We start from the raw sequence: 17,939 nt of genomic DNA on the forward strand, positions 1-17,939 counted from the left end.
CAAGTAAAATCTTGGACATTTTCAGTGTACTTTAAATCGTTTCGAGTGGTTTCAAATTGACTGCACTAATTTTATTGAAAAATAATTGGTCACGTTTTGTACTGCAAAGCGTTTTCCACCACAAATAACACACATTGGCACATCCATTACACTAATGACATTCCACAGAAATTGCTCGTGATTATGTTTGAGATTAGGAAATGAAACATTCAACACTCCACTTCACCTCATTTGAGATGTTGGTTGTCGATCGCAAATCCTGATAATATTAGAATTTTTCACATAGTCGCAGGTCCATATGAAAAGTGAGAATTGTCAGTTCACTCAGAAAGAAAGTCTTCTGAGGTTTGTTTTACACAAACATATTTTGAATTTGAGCCTATTAAATAATTTACTTGGTGTCAGTGCGAAAAGTCAATTAAAATCTATTTTAACTTGATATAAATTTTTGTTCCGATAAAGCGGATTTTCCAAAAGATTTTTATTCAAATACACCAAAGTTGAGAGACTCCGGATACACAGGTAGAAGGGGGGAAGCTGTAAAATTCGCTCAAACAGACTGAAGAGAAAATTTTCTCATAACGACGTAGTACAGTATACTAATTGCGATTGTAAGACGAATTAAGTGCAATGAATTATTTTCGAAGAAATAATGCTTTACAATTACTTATGCGCGATTTTATAGCAAGCATGAATTTTTGTTGGTTAATTCCACCAACCTCAAGATCAAATCATTTTTCTTTGAATCTGATGAAGTTACGACGTGGCTACTCGTTTTTTCATAAAGCAGCACCCGGTATACAAGTTTGGTTTTTCAACAAGTCTGTTATCGAAAAAATGTTTAAATAACGATGGTGGATTGTTTTTTTTTTTTTTTTTTTTTTTTGTGGCCATTCAGGGAGATATTTGAGATTTACTTGAAAAGTCGTTCAATATCTCATAAATCATCGTTCACCACTTGACTGTCAAGCCGTCATAGGACCGTCAATTAACCGCGCCTGTGTCGTAACCGCCAAAAATTGCCGAATAGCGTCATAAAGTAATTTAATGTTTCTGGTGTGTGAGTTAAATATTTACTTTTGAAAGCATGTGTTCAAAGTATTTTTGAGGCCAAGGAATCTTATTATGACGATAGAAAGTTCTTTTTTCCGCGCATTCATACAGTTTTGAGCCCTTAAAGTTAGCGAATTTTTTTTTATCATTTTCTCAAACGGTGTCATAGAAAAGTTCTTATGATTTTTTTTTTTTTTTGGGACTCCCCATGATTTTTTAAGGAATTTAGAACACGATCGTAGTCAACGAATGGAATTTTTTGGTTCATAAATGGCTTGCGCAGTTTGCTGTTAAAGTTACCACAGTAATACCACGAATTAATGGATTAACACTCAAATTTATCATGGACAAAAGTGCCAGTTGTAAAAATAGAATTTTCACATACCTGAACTCATATAATCAAAAAACTTGAATACCCTGAACTACAGAAATAAATCTACACTGTCGAAACTTAATGAATATTAATTGTATATTTACGCGACAAGCTCAGATCATACAAAACAAAAGTCACCGTAGCTCGGTTAAAACGGGTTTCTGTAAGTTTGATACAACACGAATAAAGCGATATTGAAGGATTGAGGCTCTACTGCAGTAGTTATTTTTCTTATTGTTAGCATTGCACCAGTCACTTTTTCGATTCATAATTTTATCATGCGCCTATTATAATATCTACTCCAGTAATCATTTTTTATAAATTCGTATTACTGTAACATCATGCTATGAAATCTCTAGTACGTTTTTACTTTTATGTAAATTGTATGCAGCACTAGCGGTTCACTGATCCAGAGTTATAATTTTTAATTGTTTCAAAGCATTGTTAAATCGCGCAACGAGCATAAATCTATGCAATATTATGTCGCGTGGTGCTTTTTTGTGATTCCACTGACTCGATGAAGATGTAACATAACACAGGTATCACGCTGTCATGTAATCAGGGAAGCGTAGTTAATATATGGAATTGTCATCACACATTACTAACCTTATGCTTTGCACAAGTTCGATTTAACTATTGTGTAACACAAAGTAGTATCATATATACGATGGTTAGATTGAAAAATAATTAGGCTCTATTTTGTGTGATTCCCAAATTACAAACATCATAATAATAGCAGTAAAATTGATCAAATAATGTCACAGTAGGATACAAAAAAGTAAGAGTGAGACGATCAACTTCGAGGTCTAGAAATCGATAATCCTCTACTGCAGAAAACGGCGTAAAGCACGGAGATCCGAGCGATCGACACGTGGAAACGAGTGCATCTGCATAGAACCGCATCAAGTCTTTTTATTCAGAAGTATTTGCAAGACTCATAAACTGAAATTCGTGGACACAAATGTAACATTTAATAAAGGTATTTGAAGTTGCGTAACAAATTTGTGAGCTTTTATATTCTGAAATAAAATATCCACCTTCGGGTTAAATAGCCTAGTCGCAGTCGTTTAAAAATTAAATTGTTACTTGTACACTGTATCACAATTCCAACGCGCGTGACGCCGGTAAAGGCAGATATAAAGAGGATAAAAGTTGGAACAAGTGATCTCAGATAATAAGAAGCATTGCGATGGAATTGTAGCTAAGTATTCCACAAGTTAGGCATTTTGCAATGCTTCTTTTCGACACGTAGAAGGGTAGACTTGATGGCTGAAGCAAGAAGTGCATGCCGAAGGGCAAGAGAACTTTTTTGTTCGGCCTACTGGGCTGGAGTTGTTTTAACAGATAACTAAATTTTCTACTCAATATAAAGTTTTATTAAAGAGTTAAATTTAAAAAAAATTTTTCAGTATCAGTGATTACAGCTTCTAAACAAATGATCAATCCATTTTGGACAAAATATTTATTTGCATGTCACAGAATTTCATGCGAGAATACCGAAATTTTGTGGTTTTTCTTTTTTTTTTTTGAAAGCGATATTTTTTATTCATTTTCTGTATAACTGTGTATTTCATGATTTCAAACAAATTGTCAAAATTTATCCACATAGGTAAGTAGATATTTTTGCTGTACACCTTTGATATCAAAATACGATCGTTCGAAAAATTTGGGTACCAAAAAGTCAAAATTCGGTAGCTACGAAACGGAGGGTGAAAAAAAATCTATAAATTTCACAAAAATTTCTTACTATTGGTGAAATATCATAATAAAACGGTGGGTAAATCTAAGAGGGTAAAGATCAGGACTTGTTCGACTTGACATGAACTACCCCTTCTACATATTGACAAAGATGCAGATAAACACCACAATATATAAGCATTAAATCTTAAAATGACAATGGCAAAGTTTAAAACGATCCAAGCAAGGTCAATTTAGTACCACGAAACGATTCATTTTTTCAACTCGAACGACTATCCAGCGAAATGTATTTTCCGAAATGCCTTGTTTCGAGTTACTCGGAAATCCTCCTCACAAAATGAAGAGTACAAGAGATGGTTTTTACTTCTTAAACTGAACTATTTCCGGTATAAAGAATGAGCGTCGAATATTTTTGACTACTCTAAAAGTATACCACGTTTGAATAAAATCCGCGACTCATACCCCGGTAATTTTATCATTCATATCAATTGCAAATTAAAAAAAAACTTCTTACGGAAAGAAAAAAACTTTGCAAACTGCGTAGAGAGAAGCGTTCCAATAGAGATAACGGCTATCAGGGTTCAAATAGTGACTTTGTCTGTTCGTAATTTAATACGAATGGGCCAAAACAGTTATTTATATGATTCAATCAGAATCCAACCAATATTCGCCATGGTGAACTTTGATTGATCCAAGGCACTTTTCTTCCGATGGGTCTGAAACAAGGATATATTTTTGCAGGTGTCTGTAGATTGAGAGTGAGAATGACTCAAGGTTATGCCAAAGCGTGACGTGGTCGGTGGACTTGTGCGTGTTTCGGTCAGGGTATATTTCGGTGGGGCAGACACCCAGCTTATATAGGTGTGTCTTGTAAAATGTGGCGAAAACAATATGTTCGCAACAAATTACATTAATTTTCTTCTTTAGGAAACGTCTCCACTGAAATTATGACTTGGTAACGTTACTGCGACGGAGTATGTTTAGGAAAACTCGCTACTTCGCACGCTTACGAATGTCTGACGTTTAGCAAACGAGCACAAACAAAATATATTATTATTTTGAAAAACCAGCTCCTTGACGGTCGTTCTAAAACTGTCTAATAACGACGATTTTTTACCCTGACGTTTCGTCACGTTAACGTGACCAGCTCGAGCATCGTCTGAAATTAAATGAAATATTGCCAAAAATCAATTTGCTTACAAAATTCAACGAGAACTTTGATGTTTAAAATTTTTTCAGCATATTTCAATTGAGGCTAGCTAGTATACAATTTCTGCACATCTAATTTTGATTAAATGTGATTTATGAATATTACTCAAGATATTTCAACGTTTGTAACTAGGTGTTAAAAAAATGTCATTGCTTTTAAAGACATCTTGTTTGACAATATTAAGAGTTGTACATATTATATATTTACTCAAAAAAGACCAAATGAATTTGGCTTATCAAAAGTAAAACTTGGTTTCTTCTTTCTATTTACGCAATTTAAATCGTATACAGAGCGGATTATTTTGCGAGTACAATAAGATTGTTTTACAATTTTAAATTACAGTATTTGAGGAACGAATGAATAAATAGCTTTACAAATTTCAATAAAAGGTTTCGAAAGTAAAGTTTGAGAATTAAGAGGAAGATAAAACTTACGCTAATTCAAATTTTCAATAAATAAGATTCTCTCTTGATCTTGACTTTCACCCTCACGGAAAATAAACCCCAATTTGGGTGTAAATTCGTACCCCCAACTCGTAGATAATGCTAATTTCCCATAAGAAAAAAGTTAGGAGTACAAATTTACACCCAAGTTGGGGTTTTTTTTCCGTGAAGGCGTAACCACATTCACGTAAAGCGCTGTCAACAATATTTATAGGAGGATTCTGATACGTTTTGATAAATTGCGTGATTTCGAGGAGGATAAAAGTTGGCATTGTCTGATTTTTGTAGATGATATGACCTACTTCTGAGAATTTTGATAAATGACGATTGAAATAAGAAATCGATATTTTATTTCGTAACTTGTTCATTTTTGAATGACAATCGTTGTTTGGAACAACGACTAGAGAATTTTTCAATCCATAGTTTCACAGTGTCATGCAAAAATGAATTTTTTCGGGTCAAAGACACCGTTTTACATTAAAATATCCTTCTATGGGTCGCTGAAGTGACATTTTTCCTTTCTTTATAAATTCCGAACCACTCAACTTTGGGTGAGAAACCAAGATCTTGAATTAAATCAAAATTGGTGGTATATGCTTATTCAACTGTCTGAGTCGGATTATGCTATGCATATTACACAGAGCGATTCTTTTTTCGAACACTGGCTTTGCAAATCGCGATTGGTTAAACGAGAGGTTATCCAACTAAAGGTAGAAAACTTGCAAATAGCCTTCATTCGAAATTTCTATTTCAAATTTTGACAAGTACAATTGGTACAAGGACCAAAATAATTACTGCATATTCTTTCTTGTTGAAAATAGCAATTACGTTTTTATAATACATAGCATTATACTATATTACAATAATCCGTCGTATAAGCTGTAACTTTCGTGCAGTGCAAAAACAAAAAGCACGAAATAATTTTTTCATAAACTATTTCAATAACTGATGAAAAAAAAATTTCACCCCGAATTTTGAAAATATTCTATGTGGTCACCGATGAAGTGGCAAATAAAGAATACTTCACACTCTTACCCTGCACGTGTAAGAGAATTTTCGTTGCACAATTTTCAATTTTGGAACAACATTTATCGAATTCATGATATGGAAATACTTAATTAATTTATGTCAACACATGGGACATGAAATAGCGTGCATTGCCTGTACTCTGATAACCTTGCACAGAAGCGCATCCAGGCAAAGTAATCGGATCATAACTGCCACGCAAGTTTCCGCTCTGACGTAACGCGTATCTAAAGGCAATGTTTTTACACGCCCAAGAAAATGACAATGACAATAGAATGTTAACGAATAAAATAGCGAAATTCACTCGCATTTGATGTTTTGAGAATCGGCGCCAATTGCTATGTCAGTTGGAATCTCTAAAACTTGTCCTAATTTTTCATTTTCTATCTATATTTCAATTGCTATGAATAGATGTGTCGTATCAGCAGAATCATAAATGATATTGTATAAAAAATTGATCGTACGGACTTTAAACTAGATCATCTTCACAATCCCGTACTTGAAAATAGTCAAACATTTGATTCAATTTTTTTCGTGCATGACATAAATATTTTCTCCTGCATTTATATGGCTGAGTTTTCAAAATGGGAGAGGAATGATCGTGGAAAGTTATTTTTGCAGTTCTTGAGATATACCTAGTGAAATATTTTGTCACCTCAGGTGCCTTTTGAGAGGAGGCAAAAATATTTTTGAACGCTGTGAAAAAATTTTTTTAATGCCCATAACGCTTTGACCACAAACGGAAAGCAATATAAAAACGAAGGAAAGAAAAGCCTCTAACTATTGTCGGGGAAAAAGTCGAACGCCGATAGTATCGGTCAGGAATGCGACGAGCGTTGCATAAAAACGCAAGTCAAATAGAATTTGCGAGAATTCGATTTCCAGACTCGTGAGTGAACATATACCTTGTACTTGACGCGACAGGAAAACGCACCATAGCATTCTATAAATACATGTGGCGCCGGGTGCGGTGAAGAAATCTTTGCACAATCTTGAATTTGCGACTGCATGTGCAATAATGCAACCGTTACATCAACTAACCGATGCGAATATCTGAAATGCTCCAATTTTTACCTTTCTCCGAAGCTCCACTTGGTACCGTTGAGGTCGGACATGTAGTCCAGGATTACATCCACCAAACCCGTTTGCACTAGGCCTCGTGAGTGAAAAATTTGCTCAGAAAAACTACTCGTTTCTTTTCTCCGTTTAACATGCGCTAACTGTTCCAGAGCCTGATGCAGTCGAACAAAACTGCACAGCTGGAGAACGCTCAACGATGACTCTGCTAAAATGCCACTGGACACCGTCAGCCAGAAGGCCGTTTTACACTGACTGTGCACGCTGTGGCAGTCCGCTATGTATACCAACCCGTTCTGAGGTTCGTACATGTCTTGGTGTGTCAGTTACGTACGAAACGTTTACGTGTGAGTTTACTTGCTACGACTTTGCATGGTAGAGGGAGGCCTTGTTACACCGATAAACTTGATTCTAACCGCAGTTCTGCGCCGTCGCGTTCGTGTCATTGTTCGTGTCATCAAAAGCATTCGTTCAAGATGAAATACTTCGATTTTCACTGTAATGTATGTTGGGACACGGTCGGTGACCGGTACTTGATGGTTTGAAAAAAAAAAGCTGAGGTGACACGCCTATGCTTCCAGATTTGAAATTTCAAACTTCTCAGCCCACTGTACAAATTATACGTACGATAAGTTTGAAGGTCGAACCTCTACCCTTGGGAGTCTGGTCACGTACAGCTTTCAGCTTTTGAATTCTTCAATCGAAGAACTGACGAAGATTCATCTTCAACAATGTTTGTAGTAACTATCTACCGTTGAGATATCTGACGCTGTTATTTCCGTCGTTATGACGAAATTAACTCTGTGAATCGATCGACATCCACTACGCCAAACAGCCTTGCTGATTCTACACATATAAAGGTGTAAAATGCGAATTAACTGTTCTACGCGAACCAAATCACTCACATCTCAGATATTTATCGGATTATAATCGGATCACGGTTTCGCGCTTCACGCGGCTCGAGATCTAACCCTAAATTTTCCATTTTAAATCTTACAAAATAGAATGTTTAAATGGTTTTAAAAACGGTAGTTATTTGTCACGGCTGTTTGTTTTACCTAAGGATCGAGTACCTAACGAGAAATGTTTCGATTTAATTTGTACGAAATTCCGCACATGAATTGCAACAAAGTTACATACACGGAGGGAAAGGATTATTTCAGTCAAGTGATATTCGTTTGATTCAATGGAAAGCTATAATCAAATGCGGCGAAAACAATACTTAGTTAATTCATCCAAATGCTTTTGTCGGACGAAATATTTGTGACAGCTCAATATGGAATTGAATCAAGCCTTTGAATGATAATATTGACTATCAATTTATTCAAGACAAGACGGCGTGAGTTCCTTACGATGAGGTGAATTTCTTATCAAGAAAATGTGTGATTGAAATGACTAAAAATTTGATTGAATGCAGCTCAATCGATCTATTTTGAAAATATGAAATTATTGCATCAGAACAAGTTGAGCTTAGTCTAATTCATGTTTCGTTGACTCAGTAGTTCAATGGTTAAGGCAGTTCATTAATTCTCAGCCTGTCACATGGTTTTCAGTATACGCGTTGGCTGTCACATAAGGTTTTTCGCTTCTTACCCTTATTTTGCCTATTTTAGGTGCTCCAAAAATTATGAAACAACTTGTGTATGTTCTATGAGGCGTCTAGTCGAAGATGCAATGAAGTTTACCCAATTATTCATTAGCAAAAATTTCATTAACAAAGTGCCCAAGGAAAATGGAATTTTTCACTTTTTTTCAAAAAATTCCCATTTTTCAACAAATTAATGAAATTGAACGGGGTTGATGGCACAGTGAAGTTGAATAATTATATTTAGAAAAAAAAAGAATCGGAGTTGAGAAACGTAAATTAAATGCTTCATTTTTTACCCTCGAAATGGGCTATTCAACGTTGAGAAAAATATGGCTATTTTGTAATGCAAATTCAAAAATTGACTAATTATTCATTTTGTTTGCAGGAAATCATAGAAAACCATCGGCTATACAATAATTATACAAAAGAATCAACAAATTATTTTCTGTCCGCCTGGGTCCCAAAGACACCAGAAATTCTTCTTTTGATTTCTGAGCCATTTCTGGGTAAAAACCTGACTTTGCACAAACGTTAAGTTTCATTCGGGGTCTTTCGTGCCTCCTAGAAATTTCAATAGCTGTGAAATCTGCGAAGGTCGCACGTACACTGCTCTCTCTTGTGCACGCTGTCAGGTCCCCGTCAAAAAATGTTTTCGTAAAGGGGTAGAAAGCCGCGTGCTTTATTGTTTACAAAATTTACAAATAACAAGAAATATTGCGAGTACGAAAACCCCATGTGAGAGGGTAAAGGTTTTTGTTGTTCCAAAAATCTTTTGCATTGACTTAACATTACAGTTATCCAAGCGCACAAAACGTGATCTTTGAATTATATCATTTATAATTCTGTAGACTTCAAATTTTGTGGAATGTACTCGATATTTAATGGGTGAAACCCTAGAAATTATCGTTGTACCTGCAAGTCGTCTTCCTCATGGTTCAATTCATCACAGCTGTTCTTTCTTACCGGCACTTTGACCAGCAGCGGTTGACAACGGTTTTCACTTCGATTTCTCTAATTTTCAGTTAATTTCAACTAAAAAATTGTTCCAAAAAAACCAAATAAATAAAAACTAGGGGTGAGCGGGTACCCGAAATTTAGGGTACTCGAACTCGGGTTCGGGTCAGGTTTGCATCGGGTCGGGTTTCTTGGCAAACCCGAAATCTTCGGGTAGTCCGAAAATTCAGGTAAACCAAAAACTTCGGGTAATGCGAAATTTTCGAAAATATCTGTTCACTTCAGAAATCCCGGTATTGTTGGAGAAGCGAAAACAGTCACAAGCAAAATTTTCGAAAACTCCGCAATTTTCAGCAAACCCAACATTTTTGAGGAACTCGGGAATTTTAGTAATACGAGTTTTTCGGGTAATCCGAAATTTTCGGTTAATCCGAAAGATTCGGGTAATCCGAAATTTTCGAGTACCCGACTCGAAAGTAATCCGTTGTACCCGAACCGACCCGAACCGAAAAATTTCAGTACCCGCACACCCCCCATAAAAACCTACTTTCTACCAATTCTGGTAAGTTCCATTACTCCCGTTTTCACTGTTGATGGATTTTAACAAAATCAAGTTTCAACTTGCTCTTGTAGGTGACGATCTTGCAGTCATTTTGACTGTCTAATTCTTCACGATGTTTTTCTTAACTTGGCACTAAAGCCGTTTCATGTCTAACTGAATGTAAGTTTGCTGTTCCTATTTTCTGACATGTTGTCTATTGTTCTTTCCTTATATATCTTTTATTATTTTCTTCTTTTCTGTTTTCGGCTCTAAATGTAATAACTTCTCAATTCTTTTATATTAAGGTATAATTTTGTAAAAATAAATGTTATAATTCTAAGGAGCCCCCCCCCCCCCCCCCCTCCCAAAGGGTCGGAACGTCAATTTTATGTTTTTATTTCAATGACCTGGACACTGAGAAAATCCCCTAAAATGTTAAATACTGGACAGAGGAGATTAGGTTAAATTGTGATTCAAATTATTTAAAGAATAAGCAACGCAGTTTGTGCTCAGAGTATGACAAATTTTTTAAAACCAACAATTCAGAAAAATTGTACAAGTTAATTATTATTTACACTGAACTACGCTTGGCTATTATTTATTTACGGAAACCCAAAATTCACCACAACAAATTAACGCTCGTACAAGGACAAATTTACTAAACACTGTTTACCTGAGATGAACGCAGAGTCTTCTTCTCTTGGTTGAGCTTTTGAAATAAAAGTTGTCACTTATCTTTAATCGATCCAAATTGTCTTGGATTGTGTGGGCGGCTCTGCGAGTCCAGCGGGGAATGGATAAAGAATAAATTGCAAAATTGTCTGTATCTTTTCTAAAAGCACGCGTTTAAAAATTCTGTAACACTATTTACGCACAATTGTTCTTGCGGTGGCAACTGAATTATCATCTCTGGCTGAACGATTGAAATGTTTACTAATAATTGTTTACCAGCACCTCAGAATAATTCGCTTCATTTTAAAAATGTTATCAACAACGGAATTTTGTGGAAAGGTTTTCGAAAGAAAGAAGGATAATTCACTAAGGCCAAATAGGGTACCGGTGGATTAGGTAAATAGGATTTATGTAACAACTCAACATCCCACGTATACTCAAAATCTTTGTTGAACTGCCTCGATTGGAGGGTTTTCAAGAACTGCCACGTTCTACTCAGTGCGACGCTTTTTAAGGATTTGTACTTTAGTGTGCAGATTTCTAAGGCGCTTCCTGATTGGTTCCTTTCATTTTTAAGGAAGTTAGGCCAATGAGGAAGTTTCAAGTGTTCATACATAATATTATATTTCGGGCCTTCTTATTCGCCCTGAACCACCCCTGCCTTCTTGGTCCAGCGTAGTGGGTGAGTTACGCCCACCACGGCTTTTCCCATGGTTGCAGGTAAAAAATTCCATACTTGAGTCATATATACAAAGATAACCTATTCTATCCTTAGGACATCGCTGCTCAAACAGATATCTACTGGAAGATAAAAGGTTTTATCACACCACACGTGTGCGCCAGCTTTGCAAGTTCGAAAATACCGTAAATCGATTTTCAGGGGTCTGGTTCAATATTGACAAGATACCACGTATTATCTACTGTGGTTCTTTTAGTACGCAAGTCAACCTAAATCTGTTTAGATTAAGATTGTCCGTTAAAAATATTTCACCATAATATTAGCATAGACTAGAATGGATATTTTCCAAAACGGGTAGATGATTAAAAAGGAGCCGCGTGCATGCAATACACGCAGGGATTTCCAAAAATTGTTTAGATATAGGTAACTTAGAATAAAATTATAAAGGTTGTAAAAGGATTAAATAAAAAAGAGAGTATCAATCATTAAAATCAGGTGCGTAAAGTAAGACGAGCTTAATGCTTATAGGGAGACGGAATCGAGGATGTGACTAAGGTACACATAAAAAATATGTTCAATAAAGTTAGATATTTGTTGTTTGCTTTTATCAGGCTAAAAAATATTTTAAATCACTTTCTACAACAATAAATATTCTATCCTAATCTATTGTGCCAATACAACAGACGCTGTATAAATATATGAATATCGCCACGGTAAAGACCCCTTGCTATTAAAATACTTACAGATACGTTACCTTATCTCCACACCAGTTACAAATATTGTTCTTGGCGATCGATTCAATGGTAACATATTGGCAGAATTGGTGTGAATTTTTCACCAGGATCCTAAGATTGTGCCTTTCTTAGAAATTCGATCCACATAAGTCGGTGTTATATATATATTGGTTTTTCAGTTGTAAAATCATTCATTCATAACCAATTTTGAAGACAAACTGTACTTTTTACAATTTTAATTGCCGTTTCTATGTAACAATTAATACGTCTTCTAAATATTCGCCATTTTACAGCTCAGATGCCGAAAGCATTCTCTATTCATCCACTATCGTGAGAATGTCGATAATTATGGATGCGTTTTTCTGCTGAAGTATTGCATACAGCTGGAAAGGGTGTCAATAGATATTCAGTTCATGGGAATGCCGCATCTCCAACAAAGACGTACGGCAATTCTGAGTTGCTTAGTTTTTTTTTTTTTGTTTTTTTTACGGTATATTTGCATTAGTACGTTCGAATAGCTTCCACATATTCGATTTTGCAAATACTCCTCCATAACTTTGTTGTCCAGGTGCATCAATGTCAACTAAACTGAATATATAATTCGTGTCACGTACTGCTAATAAGATAATATCATGATGACCCTTTGAAATACGATACTTGAACCCGAAATTAGCTGGTGCCTGTAAAAAATCGGACGCGGCATTTCATTAATGATAATAATATACAGGGTGGTCCATTTAACTCTGCCACCGCGAATAACTTGGTTACTACTGATTGTACCGAAAACTGTCTTTCGGAAAAGTTGTTGCATTTGAAGGGGGGAAATGAGTTTTGGAAGTGAATGTCATCTGAAGGTCATATCTTATGAGATTTCGGTGTTTGAGATGGTTTTTTAAATGGGACTATCTATTTTTTTGCTCACTACAAGGAAGCTGACATCAAAACGCGTTCAACCATGTGCAGCAACATGACCTTCGGATAACCTTCGGCTCTAAAATTCATGATTTAGTAATGGAGGTTGAAATTCAAGGAGAATGAATTGTATCGGCACATTCAATACTTTTTCCAAGTAATTCATTTTATTAAATGCTGAAATTGTTGTCCATCAACCTGAATACACTTGTCAATATGCATAATGAAGGATTCCCTGGCTTTACATATCATTTCTGGAGTAATACTTGCACACGCATTGATCATACGTTCCTTCATTCTTCGGTCCATTATTCATTGATGGAAATCTGAATGAACAAAAGGATGCCGACATGATAACTGACCAGTTACCGGAATTATTAGAGGGTATCCCATTACAAGATCGCCAACGGATGTGGTATCAGCACGATGGTTGTCCAGCACATTTTGCACACGTATTACGTGGTGTACTGAACCGAAAGTTTCCTGAGAAATGGATTGGACGAGGAGCACAAGTTTGTTGGCCCGCGCGTTCTCCTGACTTAACACCTCTTGATTTCTTTCTCTGGGGAATGATCAATGATGTTGTGTACCGAGACGTCCCAACAACACGGGAGAATATGAAGGAACGTATCATCAATGCGTGTGCAAGTATTACTCCAGAAATGATATGTAAAGCCAGGGAATCCTTCATTATGCGTATTGACAAGTGCATTCAGGTTGATGGACAACATTTTGAGCATTTAATAAAATGAATTACGTGGAAAAAGTATTGAATGTGCCGATACAATTCATTCTCCTTGAATTTCAACCTCCATTACTTAATCATGAATTTTAGAGCCGAAGGTTATCCGAAAGTCATGTTGTTGCACATGGTTGGACGCGTTTTGATGTCAGCTTCCTTGTAGTGAGCAAAAAATAGGTAGTCTCTTTTAAAAAACCATCGCAAACACCGAAATCTCAGAAGATATGACCTTCAGATGACATTCATTTCCATAACTCATTTCCCCTCTTCAAATGCAACAACTTTTCCGAAAGACAGTTTTCGGTACAATCAATGGTAACCAAGTTATTCGCGGTGGCAGAGTTAAATGGACCACCCTGTATATTTAGGTATATAGCTCGTACTTGTAATGTATGATCTGTACATCTTACGTCGATCGTTACATGGTTTTCATCGAATGCACCAACGCAATGAGGAAAATGACGTCGTTTTGTAAAACCCGCTGAAATATTTCGCCAATCTTGTGGAGAAGATTCGTGAAAAACTTTTGGGCTCAAATATAGCAAAATTGTCTCACCAGTTACCGCTATGATGTTTGATATCGCAGTAAGCGGTATAATGAACAAATAAACCAACCAGATTTGGTGGTCCCCAATGGCGAGATATCTGAAATTTTAATAATTGATAGATAAGATTGATCAGTCCAAAAAGACCATTACTGGAATATTCCGATATTTTCATAATTTGTTTGAATAAGAACTTTGGACGAAAAGATTTTTCTAGGCTCAGGTACTCATACGAACTGGTAGAGTGGCAGTATTCAAGGCAACTAACGATAATTAAAGAAATCAAGAAATAAAGTAATAAACTCAAGTCGGGAAAAATTGTCGATAAAAAAACATGCACAATTCCAAATAAATATAATAGGCGGTATGATAAATAAAATATAATAAGCACTACTAGCACAGCGAATTAAGAGGAAAGCAAGGTACAGATAGCTCAAAACACGGTGGAAATTACAGAAGCAAGCTAATAGAAATTTACAGGTAATCAGAGAAATTCATAAATATACGAGAGAAATACTTATTCGGTAATTACGAGGTCGCTCACAGATACGAAATCAATTAACTACTGAAATCATGCAGTAACACGACGGTGTACCGAAACTCAAAACTGTATACCATGATTCACAAAGATACGGGCATCGCACCGTGCAACCAAAGATAAATACGATGCGATAAAACAAAGAATATGAGCAACTACGTAACGATACGCGACAGAGGCAGATGCCTTACTTTACCCGGTGACTCGGGCTCGGAAGCACGGAATTTAGTTTAGATTAAACTTGTCGGTGGCAAAAAAAAAGACGAAAAAAACGAACGGTAATCAACAAAGAAAGGAAAGATACGACAGAGAGTTTTGGAGAAGAACGTTAGCGATAGAACAAACGATAGCGATAATAACGATAGCAATGAGGAAGAAGGAAAGGCAAAGTAACTGAAAGCAAAGTCTAGAACAACGATAGTAAGGAAAGAATGTGATGTCTTCTGCTGGGTTAAGTGTAGAGTGAACGGAGGTGATCCTTCTTCAAGTTGACTGGTCGTTTGTTTTCCACCATAATTAGGTCGTCCCTCATGTGGCAAACATCTTTGACGATTACGCCACGCCTTTTCCAGGATTGCCGGTAAATAACAAGTGATATTCTGCTGTTACTTCTTCTTTAGCAACAGCTCGTACGGGTTTCCAGTCGCTGCACCTTACTGTCCATGTTGCCTATCATTCGAAACCCATTGGCGGAAGCACACTCTGAATGTCTCCCGGCCAAGGTTTCCCGACTGGTGAGCAACAGCATAGGTCCTTGCTGACAGACAAACAGAGTCGCTTCCACCGGGTGCCGTCGTGTTGGCAGCCCCCGATGAGAACCGTGGTCCTCGTCAAGAGAAACCCGACATCAAGTCTTGCGGATTATTCTGGATGATGGTAACAACTGCTGGAACGCTAGTAGTTAAGAATCGGTTTGGTGCCTGACCGGGAAATCGCGAGACGAGAGGCTGCGAAGTCCATCTTTCGCGTGGAACTGTTCATAGTCTCTACGGCATCCGGGAAAACGGGCGGCTGGCTTCTTTTGGAGAAGGTCATTCGGCTGTCGAGAGGATTTTAGCGTATTCCGGTAGGTCGGCAGTCGAGGTGGCACGATAGGTTCGGGTAAACTATAATACTAGGCCTAGTGTTTCTGAAGCACACGTGGAATAGCCATATCAGATAAGGTAGATAGGTAGATAAAGTAATTGGGAGCAGAAGATGGTAGGCATTGGTACCTGTTGATTTCGCGGTGGTCGGAATCGTTGTCGTCCTGGCACCTTGTTTGCTTGCGTCGAAGCGAGAAATTACAGAATTTACAAATAAAGAATTAGTTATTAGTAGGTATTGTCTATTTTGTATCGAGTTTGCTTGGAGCATCAAACCAGGGACGCGTTTTACAAGAGTTTCCTTCAGTTTTGGGCCCTTGTGACGAACGGTTCTGAAACACCACGTTACGAAACTTACGCAAAATTTCAGTTCCTTTGACAATAGGGCTGATCGGTTTGATCAACTTTTGAAACGGTCCCAGTGGCAATCAGGTGATGTTGCGAAACGCCGTTGCGTCGATGTGTGGTAGAACCCATACTAATATATCATTTTAAATAGAGGTTTGTCCTAATATTGCTTTGGCTCATATGGTAGGTTGGAATCAAGAGACAAGAAGACAAGCGTTGCGGTAACAATGACATTTTGTCTTCATGAACTTTCCACGCCGATGTTTTCGCATAAATTATCTTGATATTCCTGGTTTAAAAATGTATAATTTTTCACTCAGTGTATATAATATAAACGTTCTGAATATGAAAATTAAATATACATATTTTTATGAAAATAATGAATACTAACATTCGCATCTGTTACATTGTAAACTGTGTCAATAATATTTGTAGTTGGTCCTTTTTTCTCAAGATCATTTCCAATTCTAGTTATCTATGGTGCTTCGTTTTACAATCTTTCTTATCACTGTTGGACATTGCTGTTGTTATGGGTGGTGTATATAAGAAGCAAAAGGATTAGTAACAATCCGATTTTCTTGGTCGATTCCTCACGTCGGGTGTTAGTGGTGAACTGACCTCTCGCGCTTCGGTCTTCAATTCGATCGTTTCGATTGCTTGTGGCGCCCTCTGCATGCGAAATATATTTATCGCGCGTTTATCACATTTTGATAGTGTGTGTACACGAGTTTATTCTTCCGGTATATTCTTCAAGGTAACCCCGAGCTTTGGATGCGAGTACTTGAGTGACACGGGCTTCTTTTCGTTCTGTCTTCTAGAACCACCTGTTGCATCTTTCGTTTAATCTTTGCACTGCACCTTCGGGTTTTTTTTTTTATCTGATCCAAACAAGTATTCAGTATTCCCCCCCCCCCCCCCCCCCCTCCCCCCCCCCAGGGGCGTGCCTCCGTGTAACAGACAGCTGTTCAAGAACGCATAATATCAACAGTGCCCGTAACATACACAAATCACGACAACAACTGTAACGGACAGCTGATCGAGACCACCATCAACATCGACAGTGACCTACGTAAACCCAAAATAATAAACAAAGACGACGGACGCTGACCAACGCATACCAGGACGATGACGTTTTTCGTACTATCGCAGAAACGGCTACTTCAAGTACGGATCGCAATCATAAAAACACGCGTAAAACATAGTTAGATTGAAAGATATTGTTCAATCTATAATATGAATGGGACGAATCCTGTTTGGATACTAGTATTTTTGAATATAACGCGATTGGAGACCAGTGGTGCTGTGGATACGGCCCTATCAGGCCTCAAAGATTGAATTGATGTATTTAAATGTACAATCAAAACTGAAATTGCCAGACGTGGAAAAATAACGACGAAGTTTCATTTTCAGGCTGATTGTGGAAAACGAAAAATTGTCCTTGAAGTATATGCATATTTGTGAGACACCAGCTTCGTTTTTCAGTTTTGAGCTTTCGACAGTAAACTGCTCAGAGATAATCAATTATGGTGGCGTGTAAGTTACGAATTGTTAACGATAAGACATTTTTTTCCTTTTGATGTATTTTGCCCGATATTACACCATACCTTAGTTGATGTACAACCGAACATGATTTAATATACGTATTATCTTAACCCGTGTGTCATCATATCTCCACAAATCCTACATATTTGCAGGCAAGAAAATGATAAGTAACGCATGAA

The 17,939-nt window shown here is 36.9% G+C and overlaps 1 protein-coding gene and 1 long non-coding RNA gene across 3 annotated transcripts in view; one reads left to right on the forward strand and one right to left on the reverse strand.

The window, feature by feature from the left end:
* The window catches only part of LOC124180066, a 34,655-nt gene extending 30,470 nt beyond the window's left edge, over positions 1-4,185 (forward strand). Inside the window, exons 2-3 of the long non-coding RNA XR_006870198.1 lie at positions 3,866-3,985; positions 4,052-4,185. This is a non-coding gene — a long non-coding RNA (uncharacterized LOC124180066). The remainder of the gene's footprint in view (positions 1-3,865; positions 3,986-4,051) is intronic.
* Positions 1-7,113, reverse strand: part of LOC124179953 (multidrug resistance protein homolog 49) — a 96,918-nt gene extending 89,805 nt beyond the window's left edge. For both annotated transcript variants that reach the window (XM_046564927.1, XM_046564848.1), the window contains exon 1: positions 6,878-7,113. The gene's annotated coding sequence lies outside the window, so the exon portion shown is untranslated. The remainder of the gene's footprint in view (positions 1-6,877) is intronic.
* Positions 7,114-17,939: the final 10,826 nt, after the last annotated feature.

The sequence above is a fragment of the Neodiprion fabricii genome, chromosome 1 (assembly GCF_021155785.1).
Source record: "Neodiprion fabricii isolate iyNeoFabr1 chromosome 1, iyNeoFabr1.1, whole genome shotgun sequence".
Lineage (NCBI taxonomy): Eukaryota > Metazoa > Arthropoda > Insecta > Hymenoptera > Diprionidae > Neodiprion > Neodiprion fabricii.